Raw genomic sequence first — 14419 nt, 5'->3', positions numbered from 1 at the left:
GCTCCTTTTCACTCCGCCAATCTTTCTCACTCGCTCCTCGCGTTCTCTTCTCGTCGCGCCAGCCACTTGTTCCCTTATTTATATCGCACGTAACCCTGTTTCTTTCCTTTTTCTTTTTTTTTTTTTTTTTTGGTTTACATTTATTTATCTAATCTTCCAAACTAGCAGTAAATCTTATCTTCGATACGATTCGTGGGTGCGACTTATGGGTTTTAAAATATTTATCCGCATGCAGACGAGGATATTGAAACTTGTAACGAATTCCAGTGGAGTCCGTAGCGTGGATCGGAATAGGAACTTCTTCCAGACTCGTACATACATATGTGGTACCACACGTGGTGTCGAAGGTACTCCACTCTCTGAGCTTTTCCCAAGTGTTCAATGCGCGCCTTTCAACCACGACGTTCGCGGTTTTGCAATGGTACAATAGCGAACGAAGTCTTGGTAAAAAAGTTGCTCCGTATATTTCCGGCTTCTTATTTACCTTGTACTGTTTTCTGCGATACCTAGAGCGCGGGTACTCACCTTTTTCACGCCCGTTTCCCGTCTCCGGATGGAAAGAAAAAAAGGGGAAAACACCAACCATCCTTCAGTGTCAGGAAGTGGCAGCGATAAAAGTCATACGTTATATAAATCCGTTCGTTCCTACCTCCGTACAACCCGCAGAATATCTCCAATGACTGAATAAATCCTCTCGCAGTTTTAGCTTCGTCTCCTCGCTCTTAACGAAACCCAACACAATGTCGGACAGTTCGCTCACAAACCGCACTTTATTGTTAGTTACCTTCGACTCGAGCAAACCGTATCACCTACCGCTAATCACCCCAGAAATAAAGAGGTTCAAGGGCATACCAGCGTATAATTAATGGCGTCACATTTATCGCTTCTTTTACGACACGCTGCATGACCGCGTCTGTGATTTACTTATTTATCTATATCTACATACACTTGTAGACGTAAGACGTATACCTATATCGTTACGGCTACCTTGCACCCGAGTTACTGGACCACGCCGCGTGACTTACTACGCGCGTTCGTGACTGACATAAAATGAGCCCCGAAGCGTATAAATTTTCGATCCTTTGAAGGCGCCCGGCGATTTACTGCGACGACGAGGATATCTGACCGCACACATACTGGCATATTTATTGGTCTCTATACGTGTATGTATTATACATACGCGAACCCGGAGAGTGCGAAGGTAACTCTGGAGCGCAGTCAGTATGGCGGGAAAGATGTATAGAAGGGAAACCCAACCGTCGAACCTTGGATCATTTTTTTTCTTTTTTTCTTTTTTTTTTCTCTCATCCGTGGATGCAGTCGCCGGACTGATTATTCTCCAGACCTGGATGCAGGTGTATATCATATGCATGACACGATATATAGAATTCTCTATAGACAGGACATCTTGAAGTTATCGTTGCCAATAAATAATTAGATAGTTTGAACAATTTAAAGAAAATGTTATAAAAATCGCTCAAAACTTGTATTCGCTGCGCATGTGAGAAAAAGGGCTTGTTGTGAGATGTGATAGTTATAAATTTTACAAGTTAGTGGTTAGTTTTATATGTTTCGGATTACCGTTGCATAACTGTCGAACATTGGCATCGTGTCGCAGTGTTACAAGAGACTGTGCATGTATAGCGTTATTCGCAATTTGTCTCTATCGGTACAGACTGCAAGGTGGGATATTAATTCGTGATTGCCAAGTGTAGAGATAACGCGAATTAGGGTTTCATATGTATGGATATTACTTATTGTTTTTGCTCTTGGCAATTGTGGCGATGAATCGAATGAACTTTGGCGTTGCGTGACGTTGCATACTGATACTTTTCCGACTGTGCAGATTTATCGCGATATACATCATTTTGAGGGAAAAAATGTTATACACAAGATATCGTATGTTGATATAAAAAATGGAAAAGGTGATTATGCAGGCGCGCAGATGTGCACTGAACGAAAGAATTCCTCGCGTTTTATTTCATCCCAATTTTCTACATACCTATAGCTTTCGGATTTTATAGGGGTACGTCGACCCGTTTCACTTTCGGGTTTTCCGATTTCAATGAATATTTGTTCGCAAAACGACGTGCTATATACCATCGTAGGATCCAACGTGTGTCTCTCGTTGAGACTTATTCGAACGCCGCTAGCCATGCCATCAAATTCCCACCGTTCGAATTATTGGCACGTTTTCATTTCGCGCCAAGGCTTCTTCCTTCCGTCCCGCGTCGCGTACATGGCTTTGGTTCTACGTACTGCAACACGCCGTTTCACACCATGTTGAGTTGACAGCTGAATCCTGCTCGATTTCAGAGTTTAGTACGCCAGCAGCGAAGGATATAATAACTTTCGATATGGTCATTAGCGATATTAAGTTTAGTTCTAATTTCTTTCGCTTATCTTTTTGTCTTCCTCTAACCCGTTTCTCGCCTGCCTGGAGCTTGTGCACCGGAGAAGACCCGAAACGGACCTTGCTGAAGTGAAAGAAGGAAGGCAAAGCCTCGCAGAGACATCGCAGAAAATGCTGTGCAGGCATCTCAACGTCTCGCCGCTAGTGCCTGAGTATCGGCGATGCCGACAAGCCTAAAGTCCTCGGCAAGTAAGGACGACTACATACGGCTGATCATCCCGCCCCGAGAACGGAGTCGAGGAAATCAGACTGTCTCTTCTAAAAAAAAGGACATCCTACGCTCTTGCCCCGAGAATTCAGGCAACGTTTCACGTGTAACGTTCTAATCTACCTCGGAATCGTAACAGTTTTGAATTTACCGCCCGTTGTGACGTCAACTGGCGGTAATTTTCTATTGGTTGGTTACACCACGGTGAGGATGATCGTACTTGGTCCAGAACCGCTGCGCTTCTTCACTTCTGATCCTATCTTCGGCGGAGAAGGACGTCCCTCCCGGGCTGCTGGCTGTCAACGACTACTGCCTTCTCAGTTTCCTTATATCGCGTTCCGCTTTTCCTTTCTATCCGAGTATCTTGTCTTGTTTCGAGTCTGTTTCCTTCCTCTTTCGTTACCCGAGTTATCTCTTCTCTTCTGGTTTATTCACGTGAGTTTCTGTTACCCTGCGAACACCCGAGTTCCTTTTCGTAGCTTATCGTCTCTCTGCCGATCACTCTGATCGTTCACGATCCTATCTCGGGGTTTCGCGTGGATTTCTTTAACTTAATTTCTTTTAATTGACAATATCGTTGAGCCATGTTATAGTCTATCCCAGCCCGTATTTAGGCTCAATTAATTTCCGCAACTGTTTCATACTTGTTCTCGAATTTAATTTTCGCTTTTCACTGTTCCTTCTGTCTCTTGATTAATGTTCAACTACTTAAGCTGATTTATTGTGTAACCTCTCTATTAACGGGGTAATTATTCCGCTTATTTAATAACCTTTTCCCAAGTCTTTTTGTATTTTCTTGTGTATTGCGTCGGTATTTACTAGACCGCTGGTTTATTCCGTCATGTTTTTTGTAAGATTATTCCTCTTGATCATCTGTTCTATTGATTGGTTATCTCACGAGTATGCCCCTTTTGTAAATTTGACTTGCTTTTTAGCGATTAAGCGCTTTGTTACCGAATTTCAGAAATATTTCCAACTAGCGTCGCGATGCGCATTTGTACACAGTGTTCTGTATTCTCGTCGATTATTTCTCTCCCGTGCCATATTCGCGTCAGTAAATCGCGTACGTTATCCTTGAGCTTTTTCCTCTATTCGGCATGTACGCTGTGTTTGTTATCGCATGAAACTCCTCCGTAGTCATGTCGCGTCCTGGTAATAATTTGATGCGTTATTTCTGTAATAATTCGAAGTGTTATTCCGTTTTGAGCTATACACTTTGGGCTATGGTTAAGCTTTTTGTTTATACCGAATCTGCGCACGTTAAATCTGTTGTCTAAAACATCTTCGCGTTGCGTTCTTACCGTTTGTATTCTTCTACGAGCCGATAAATTTTTAAAAAATTACTTCTAAATAAATCTTTTATTATTTATTTCCTTATAATTTGACAATTATAAAAGTGTGGTTGAATATTTTCCTCTCGACCTACGTTTCCCTCCGCCAAATACTCAGCCACCGAGTTACCTTTTCTTTTTTCCTTCCCGTTCCGTTACTTATCGTGGTACTTTGTACCTGTCGCCCAATACTTACTATTTTCAGTATTTGAATTTTGCCGTTAATTTCGCATTGTCTTTCCGCATCGTCTCGTTTCGCGTTCGGCCGTGTTTGGGAGAGGGGAGGGGAGCGTCGAGAATTTTGGAGATCAGGAGCGCCATTAGAAGATGCATGAAAAAGAGAACCGTGACTGGGAATTCATTTGCACGGTAAAATTTCACACGCAGGGGAAAATTATTCTCGGAATTCATTTAGGGAGAAAAAAAATCATCTTTATGCACGTCTTTGAAGCGTAGTTTGAGTCTTTTTGCACAAACGTACAAAGGGATTCATACGATGTAGGTATCTGTATGCAGCAGTCCGACGTTGACGTCATCTACTGGGATTGAAAAGCGGGTAAATCCTTTGCAAGCTCAATTATGTGTGTAATCAAAGCTCCTTTCTCCTTTGCGCAGCGTTGAAACACAAAGAAAGAGAGAAGTTTTATGTTTAAAACGTGATTACTGATTCCCGGGAATTGTTAAATTTTTTTACTTTAATTTCTCCACTACAGGAGCGAGAATCGTTGCGGTACCTAAACTAAAACCGGATCTTCTTCTCTTATACATAAGTTGGTCGCTCTTTAATCAAACCTTTCCCCGCGAAAACCTGAGGATAATGTATGTACATTTATGAAAATTTTATTCTTTGCCTTTGAATTATTTTATACCAAGGGATCATTCGTACCCTTTTCCGTTCACCACACGCGAATCGCAAGATCTCTTGTGCAGACACGTTTTGCCCTTGACCCTGATCCCAGCCTACAATTATACACCTGGTTACCGGGCTCATCGTCGACCGTTGAAAGGTTAGATCGCGTGTGCAATTATGACTGGAATTTTCTTTCGCATTCTAAGCTTTGCCTTTAAAATCTTCTCAACACGTGATCTGAAATATCCTCGTATAGTGGTTCCGCCTCGCTAAGCGTGGGATCGTAATTTGCGAATGTCGGATTTCTTCTTCTTCTTCTTCTTCTCAACCCCTCGTGTTTTGTCCCTTTCTTCAGACCGAAGATTCTTCCGGAGTATCTGCAATCAGCGAGACGTACCGCTATTTGAGAGTTCGTTTGGTACGTGACTAATATGACGCATGTCGGCGCATGCGAGATATTGGCATCTCGATAGCTTGGCTCGTATAAATATCGTCTAGAGAACCTCGATCAAGTTACCGTGTATATACCTTATACGTATTTTGACGAGAAATATTGTCACCGAGATGAAGTAGGACGTAGTTTTTTGACGGTGACTTTACAACGATTGTTATAACGTCCTCAATACTTGGGCCTACATCCTTGTAGATACTTTAACAATAACCCCTCATCTTTGGAAAGTTGAAAAAAATCATTCATATTTATTATACAAATGATATATTATTAGAAATGTTTCTCGAAAACTTAGATTTCGCTATTAAAACTTTCAACGGCACGATTAAATGTAAAAATAGTTTATGCATCATTGTTATCAACACTGTATCTGCAAGACCAAGCCACCGAAATATCTGTGAATAACGCCGGAAGTACGATCAGCACGCGTGCCCGAGTGAACGTCGCTCTCGCTTAATGAAACAACCTTGGTGAACAGCGGTATCAGAACTGTTCTCACACTCTCAAAATCACAGCTCAGGCTTTTGATAAGGGTATAAACGTGTTTGCCGATCCTCTAAGCAGCACGATTCGTATCTGCCGGCAGACCCGTTGCGTTGAGGACCACCGTGGCATTTGCAATAACATAGCTCAGTTTACACACGACTTATGAAATGTTTAGCATTATACCGTTTCCATCGAACCAAAATCAGTGGAAGATGCACACGGGTTTAATTCACACGTGCATTGCGGGGCCACACTCTGGTGGCCAAGCAATGATCGCATCAGCTTACCGTGGAAAGTCCGAGAATAGATAGAAATAGATATAGATAGATAGATGGTATGTAGTATATTTATATCTATAACAATATTAGATAATGCAGACAAACAAAAGTAGACACATCATAATTTTACTATGTTTTGATATGTTACCTGTTTCATTGAATTTCATTTCTCGTTTGAACCTTCGACCATAAAATTATCTTACCCATTTAACCATTTTAATCAAGAACGAGGTAAACACGGGCAAAGGTCACCCAACACATCAGTTCAACGGATGATTGGTCTTACTGTTCGGGTTAAGACACGCTGGATACACGCCCCCATATTCCAAAGACCACATCAGTTTTACATAAGTATTTGATCCCATGAAGACATCTTTTGACATCAAGCTCATTCTCCTTAATCCCAGTCAAAAAGATCACGTTAACCAAAGGCCCGAGAAAGCTGACAAAGTTATTAATCAGAATTTTACGGTAGCAGCCAGATCGACACACGATGCAATTTTTAGCAACGCGATCACGTAATTTGCTTGCCGATTTATCAGCCGAAACAATGACTGTTTCTTGTGTAGGTTTAAAAATGAAGCAGTGTCGTCGAACTTGACATTGCTTCGGTGAGGCTGCTCGCGCGGTATGCGAATAATATTCATGGGGGGGATTGGAATGATTTCAACGATTTTAGTCCCGTTTCGAAGATTCCTTCACAGGACTGCCGGATGCTTCGTCTGCACGGAATAGATATTGTACGCATGTTATATTATCGTCGCTGAGTACGCGGACAATTATTCTTGATACTAAAATGGTCCCTCTCAAGTCGCACCCTTGTATTCGTCGTATGACAGTACAAGGTAATACACCATAATGTAGCCTCGCCATACACTCGAATGTATAGGCCCGAAATACTCCGCTTTTTGTCAACGGGACAGTGAGTTATGTTCCTTACATCTCAACGAAACGTAATCGTTTTATCTACAGTCACGCAGGACTGCGTATAGGACCCCCTAAGTGAACTGGGCTTCTGAGTAGATTCAATCTCGAATTTGTTGCTCGCGTTGAGACAAGCCTACTCCATTTTCTCGGATAATTTCGTATATACGAATTGAACGCGTATTCGAGGAGTAAAAATGAAAAGAAAAGTATGTAGTTGAAACAGCAAAAATTTCCTTTCACATTCTCGAACTCTCTTAGATGAACGATGTTCCAATATTTCTACGACTGGAGACTTCTTCTTTACCGCGTTCAGCTCTCTTTTTCTTGTCCTTTTTTTTTTATTTTTTCTTTGACGACTTTGCATTTTTCATCCTGCCAAAGTGTTCTTCGTTATTACTGGTGCACAAGGTACCTACCCTTGTACTTGGACACGTTTGAACTACGCTGCAGACTTTGTTTTGCTTTGAACAAACGCGCAGCAACGCCTTAGCGTGCAGCAGCGTCTAACAATAAGTGTACTGCGAAGTGTGATGAAAATTTGACGTTGTGATAATTAGAACGCACTATTAATTCTGAAAATATTTTTTACTGTTGTGACATGGATCTTGCAGAAGGGAGAATGTTCAGGCTGCATTATAAATTTATAAAACCAAGAAAAGGTACCAAATGAATAATATTTCCAATTCAAAGGGAATTAGGTCCCTTGCATTCGTGCATGCCTATACTCGACTTATTTTTTACAATATCACTTTTGGAATACAAGAAGATGATGTTACATCGGAATGCATGGGATGTAATTTTCGAAGAGTTTCCGGGTATTTAATTCAGAAAATGTTGCTTCGAAGTCGGACATGAAATCCAGAATACTGAGAAAGCCAATCATTCAGAGTTCTTGTATCGAAATGTGCAAAGTGCCAAGTGGGAAACAGCATTTGAATAAAAATGCGAACGAAGTAAATCCACGCGTCATATAAATTATATATGAAATGTGTTCGTGCGTGTAGCTTGAGTAATGAGAGGAAAGAGGAAGGAATTTGATTACTCACATTCAGGGTAGAAGATACGTCGTTTGCCACGACCTGAACACAAAACTCCGCCTCGCTGAAAGAGAAGAAGCACCGTCGTATAAGCTTTTAGCTTCGGGTAGCAAGCGAGAGGCAATTGTGTGAGTGTCTTTGAAAAGCACACAAAATTGCAGGATATTACTGCCGACAGAAATTCAAAGTGGTTCCTATTGAGGTAACGCGCGAATTCACAGCTTCTTCAAAGTCTGCGGAGGCGACGGATATTTGCTGGTTTATTTTTTGTTTGTCTCCTCGACTTCTTCTCGTATATATGTATTATATATGGGTATAGTCAAGGAAACCCCGTGACCCGGGTTTTTCGCCTAGCGGCTTTTCACGCTTAATTTGTATTTCGGGTTTTCTTTCTTTTTTTTTCCTTTTCTTTACAATGAAAATTAACAAATTCATTCTGTATTAGAATTGCTAATACAAGTCCTCTCCGCTAGTAGTACTTTTCCTCGTACTGATAATCAAGACACCGTAAATCGTTGACAGCTGCGTAGAGTGTAATATCGCAAGATATCATAACGGAGATTCTTTTTTCTCCCGTTATTTCACGCTTTATCTCTCTCTGTATTTTTCCTCGCAAGCGTACAGTTTTGTTGATATCGGAGAACAATAAGACCCTTTTTCCTACTCTTCGGTAAGTTTCAATTTCCGGTATTATCCGGAAATAGGAGTTTTCTATTTCTTACATAGGTCATTATTTTTTCACATGACCGGGCTCCCCCGTCACGGATCGGAGGATATAACATTTAGTATCAAACCAATTTTTTCTCTCATTTATAATTCTTACGTCGCCTGTATATACATCTATATTTTATATGTGTATATATGTATCCGTACACGCAGCATCTACTCTGATCAAGTGCACTCGCGGATTATTCTCGGACTTTATATCGTCGTTCCGTTGAACGCGTAAAAAGAAATTCGGTAAAGCAGATCCGTCAAGTACTTGCGAATCTTTCATTTATATCGGCACGCTGACGTGGATGATTCAGAATCGCATTGCTCAGTGGATATTACAACGTTCCGTAAATTAGTTTCGTTCGCGCTTTAACCCGCGCTGTATTTCATATCGAATGTCACACCTGGGAAAAGAGAAAAATGCTTCGAAGTAGGCCGTCGATGAATACCTGCAATTGTCTCGGGGCTTGTTACAGCTGGGCCCTCTGGCAGCATATTGCCTCGTTATATTTACCATCTTTGTCACGTCAGTCACATTCGTCTCGGTCTGAAAGAGAATATCTCGCTTCAAGCGTAATCAAAGTTTCCGGGATTCTGTGTAAGTTCAGGCATTCCTGTTCCTGCCAGAAAGTAGTCGACTCCAATTTGCTTATATTTCGTCAGCGGATAAAATCACTTTAGTTGTAATTAGACGTATCGGAATTGACTTTCTCCCACGCGTTGTGTTGTGTAGGTAGATAGATGGGTAGGTACGATATTAACGTTGAGTGCCTCTGAAATGGCAAGATTCGAATTCCGGTGAGATTAAATCCGAAAGCATGGCGCGGACGAATATGAAACGAAGGGAATGTGCCGTTGATGTAACTTATTCAAATTTGCGTGTATATCTTCCTGGCCGCGGTCTCCATAGATATACAAGCCGTAATACGTCTGACGTAATAATCCCGACGCGGCAGAGTCGAATTAAAGACGAAATGTCATTTCTCCCTCGGAGCCTCGGGGCCGATTGGCAATATTCCGTTCCATTTCTACAGGCGACGATCCTACTTCCTTCCGAAGTTGTACTACCGGGTAGCTGACTGAAAATGCATTTCTAGTTTCGCGAATTCGTCAATATTTTCACGAATCCAATTCACCCCGCGGTGACTCTCAGACCATCCGGTGAAATTCCACCCCGATTCATACCCTGCGGGTTATCCACGTGTAGAGTTGCACGGCAGGCGTCACCCCGGGGGGAAGATGTCCGTCGTAGGGTGAAATCCGCGGTGAAATTTGCATCACAAACACCTTTGTACGGCTTGTGGAAACCGCCTCGGTTCAACCTGACTACTCGCGTACATCCGGACCGTACCGAAATTAAACGCTCACCTGGTATATCTATATTTGTTTGTTTGACTACGGATCCCGCGCTCCTGTTTACTTAGCTATGTAATATGCACGCCCGTGTATTATCACCCGTTCCTCGCCGCGTATGTCACGCGAAATATACGCTATATGTCTCCGGTCGAAACCGAGCGTAATTTGGCATGATGCGATGAAGTTCTCCGGGACACGGCGGCGTTAGGTTTACGCAAGAACAACACACCGCGGCAATGTTCGCCGATTTATTATTCACCGACTTTGCTCTCGAGTCATTAAGGTTGCAAAGCTCCTCTCCTCCACCCCCCCCCCCCCACCCTCCCCCCTCCTCCTCCCGCCCCTTTGCCATACCGTGTTTCGTTCCCGGTCTACGACTTAACCAACTTAACCGCTGGTAGCTACCGCGAGAAATCCGTTAAGTGAGTGACTTGAATATTTATCGGTTCGGAGTGAGGCTCCGGTCCGCCGGCCATCCATCTTGAATTTATCAACTCCGCGCTGTGCTTGCTCGTGCATCCGCGTTACACACACATGTACGTATAAATAATATCCGGTAAGGGTGCATACGTGCTAGAGCGGGTACGTCTATGGTCGACCTCCGTTCTGCTCGAGAGCTTGACCGAGTTCGTCTATGCGTGGACTGAGCTGAATCGGGATCAAAGATCTTGGCGAACTCCCAGATTATTGTCTCCGAAGTACGGAAAAAGTCTCGTGCAGACGAGTCACTCGGAGTCAGTGCCCAGAATTTTGGTTCCCACAGGAAGAGTCTCCCTCATCCCCTGCGTCTGTCAAATTTTATTACAAAACTCGGAATTCGATTAACAACGTTGCCGTTTCAAACTCGTTCGTCGCAAGGATTTTATTAAAACTCATGGATATCCGATTGGCAAATTGTCCCGTCACCACGCATATCCAAGCTCTCGCCGCCATTCTTTAACGCCACTCCCCCCCCCCCCCCCCCCCCCCCCCTAGCCAGACAGTATTTTTTTTGTTTTTTATGAAATGGGTACGTCGGTACAGTGTTGTACTGTTTCTACTCGTGTCCTTCATACATTCGCGTATACGCACTGCCTGACTCAACTCAGATAACCGCTGACTATGAAGTTACAGTTATGATTTTCTGCATCCCTAAAAACACTGTTTCAATTAATGGTATCAAAGCAAAAGTTCCCTGTAATGAGAATCTTCTAGTCGACTAATATCCAGAGTTACAGATCATTAGCGTGTACGACAACTTATTTCATTAATATTATTACATACCTTTATACTCCCGGAAATTGAGTGAATACCATCTGTGTGTGGGTGAAGAAAAAATAAAAATAAATACGAAGTTGCCGAAGAAGGTATAATAGAGGCCGGGCAGCGGACTCATGCCTGAAGTCACTATAGCAATTTCCTCGTTCTGCAGACTTTTTCCGGTGGTTCAGCCTCGCGGGGGATCTTACCTGGCATTCAGGTTCTCATGTGTGAATAGCGTAGCACACACGGCAACTCGAGTGCATCTATAAGTGTACCTCCGGTCCGTGATACTCGCCCCTTAGCCGCCCGCTCTCGACGCTCTTCGCGCGGCCCATATTCTTGCGAAACTTGAACCAGCAACAATGAATGAACAAACAAGTTGTGCGAGGCGAGAGGAGGGAGCATAAAAAGGACCGATGGGACGTGGCCGCCAACTTTGCGGAGTTTACGGCGAGCCTGCGAGCCTGCAACGAGAAACCAGTTTCTCGTATATTTTCACATCATTTTATATATTATTCATGTGCAGCACGTTGGGCGGGGAGAATCCACGTCCCAACAACTAGGATGTACCAAAGAAGAAGGAAACGATGAATAATTCTTCTTACAACCAGCTGATGACGTGAACATCAAAGAAACTCGATGGATATTTATGCAGAAATATATCTCGCCTGGTGATTCGAAGGGTGTAATGCCTAGTTTCTTCGTTGTCGTTTTCTGTTCCTAATTTTAAAAGAAGATTGTACGTCAGCCTTCCATCACGTCAAACGCCGCCGACGACGAGGCAGGCTTTCTCACAAATATCCGACGTCGAAAGTGGCTGTTAAATTTGTTTTTCAGCTTACACCCCCCTCCGCTGTTTATCTCCGGGTATTATACCTGTTACAGGACAAAGGAGGCAAACAATTTTAACAGCTTATTGAATTTTCAATCTTCCTACCAGTGTGTGGGGGTTCTGCTAATAACCCGGTTTGGCTGCACACTCGGGGCCGACGGTACTTGAAGTCATCGTCACCAGCTTTAATTTCGGGGAAACTTCATCACCCCGGCAACACCGCGTAGCCCCATTTCAACCGAGTTTGCCGCTCTACGAGGAATATATTCCAACCCACCGAAACAATTCCAAGGATTAGCAGAGCTCCGCTAGATATTTACTGAGCTCAGAAGTATTCCCAACTTGAACGTCAGTTAGCTCGAGTGTGGGTCAGATAACCAGAGACTATAAGATTTCTTCCCTCACCTTACAACTGTATTGTAGGTATACCTAACCTAACTTTCCTGTCGTTTACAGTTCCAGTAGGCAGTAGAAAAAGTGCTCGTCGATTTCTCGTTAAGGAGACGGGCATCAGACGTACTTACAGATTCACCTCGAGAGAAGCCATTTTCAGAAAGCTTTTCTCTTACAACGGAGTCTTTCAATACCGTAGTTTTTTTTACGCCAGTCGTCCGGAGTCCTTCGAGCCCTAATCAGCCTCATCAGCCTCATCAGCCTAATCAGTGTCTCCGAAACTTCGTATCTCATATACTTAAATCCAGTCAGAATAAAAGTCGTTAACGCGAGGGAAATTACACACAATACTCACCACCGTTTGGAGCGAAGCCAAAAATGTGATGAATGTGATCGATTTCGCTCATTTGGGGACGCCGCGACGTTGCCTCTGTATGCGGTATTTTCTGTATTTACGCAACCGGATGCTCTCTCGCGATGCTGTTCTCACTAAATTTTAAGTACCTAGAAATCGGAGAGCAGCAACCGATTTTTCTCTAACTGCATCTGTATACGTAATTGTAGGACTGAGGTGTTCCGGGGCTTCGGTGTCAACTAATTATTCTTTAAAAGAGTGCCGAACTGTTCCAGTGAAACTTTGCTATTGTAAAGTCTTTTGAGACGCACTGTAGCTGACGCTCGGCGACACTATGCACCCTTTACCGGTGTATTATGCACGAAACAATGCAAGTATAAAGCATTATCCTCGGGAGTAGATATTTCGAAAATTAACCGGCGCTTATCACTTATTTACACGATTTTGTAGCGCCGTTGTACGTTCATCAGAGCTTATATCTCTAATATCGAATGGGACTTGCGGTCGTGCGAAAACTCTTCGAACTATCCGTGATTTTGACGTTCAGTTTGATGGAATTTCTCTAGCGAGTTGCGAAGAATTTAATATCCAATAATTTGCAATACGTTGTACATTTTACCCGGAATTTATACAAAGCGTTTGAAACGGTTGCAGGTATTTAGAACTTTGACGGAAGGTTGATGTCGATCGATCGCACGATATTCTACCTCGGTTATTTACCGCATAAGTTTCCGCGAGTTTGTAAAAATCAGCAGGGTGGAGATACTTCCGCTTTTCTTTATTCATTTGTTCACAATGCCGTAGGAATTCTGAAACTATTTTCTTCTTTATAAACAATACTACCGACGTTCCTAACCGTGCAACTGTGATAATCGGCTACTTTTTCTAAACGAACTATAAAACAGCAACGAACGGAAGACCGCCGCGCAATCTCTGTAACAATCGCTCGAAGGTTTGAATTTAAGGAAGGTGCGGCGGGTCGCGGAGGCTGCAGTCAACTCTCGGTATGATTTGTTACATTTCCTGGAGCATTTCCCGCGTATAATACTAAGTGCACGGAATCCCAGCTCAATAAGAAGTCTGAAATGCATAAATTCTGCAGGATGCAAATTGCGTGGTATAATTTTCGCATTTGTCTCCTCGCGGGTCTGCCGAGGGTTGGATGCTGCCCCGTCGCTTTGGCCGCCCTCACGGCATCGGAACCCGGAGAGGGTGAAACGGAGCCGTGTGTAGCCTGCGTCGTCGGCAGTAGTAGAGACACCGTCGAGTCAGCCATGAGCCATCCGCCCGGCTCGCCGCGGACACACCCATACACGTCTAATCTAACCTTTCTCCCCCTTTCGCTTTTTTTCCTCCCCTTTCTTCCTTCCGCCTCCCCGCACCTCCGCGCGTCCAGTCATTTGATATAAATTTGAATGGTGTGCGCTTGAGTCGGCTGAAGGCGAGCTGTACGGATTACAGATTGCGGGGAACGAAGTATCCGAAAGACGTTATACGTATACGTAATGGAGGGGGAGAGGGGACGAATGTTTGAAGAAGAGATAAC

At 43.3% G+C, this 14419-nt stretch overlaps 1 protein-coding gene across 7 annotated transcripts in view; it reads left to right on the top strand.

The window, feature by feature from the left end:
* LOC124215080 (Ig-like and fibronectin type-III domain-containing protein 2) overlaps positions 1 to 14419 on the top strand; it is a 172130-nt gene that overhangs the window by 39980 nt on the left and 117731 nt on the right. The window lies entirely within an intron of this gene.

Source organism: Neodiprion pinetum, chromosome 1, assembly GCF_021155775.2.
Source record: "Neodiprion pinetum isolate iyNeoPine1 chromosome 1, iyNeoPine1.2, whole genome shotgun sequence".
NCBI classification, from domain to species: domain Eukaryota; kingdom Metazoa; phylum Arthropoda; class Insecta; order Hymenoptera; family Diprionidae; genus Neodiprion; species Neodiprion pinetum.
Note: the sequence above shows the minus strand (reverse complement) of the source record. Positions and strands in the feature narration are given on the sequence as shown.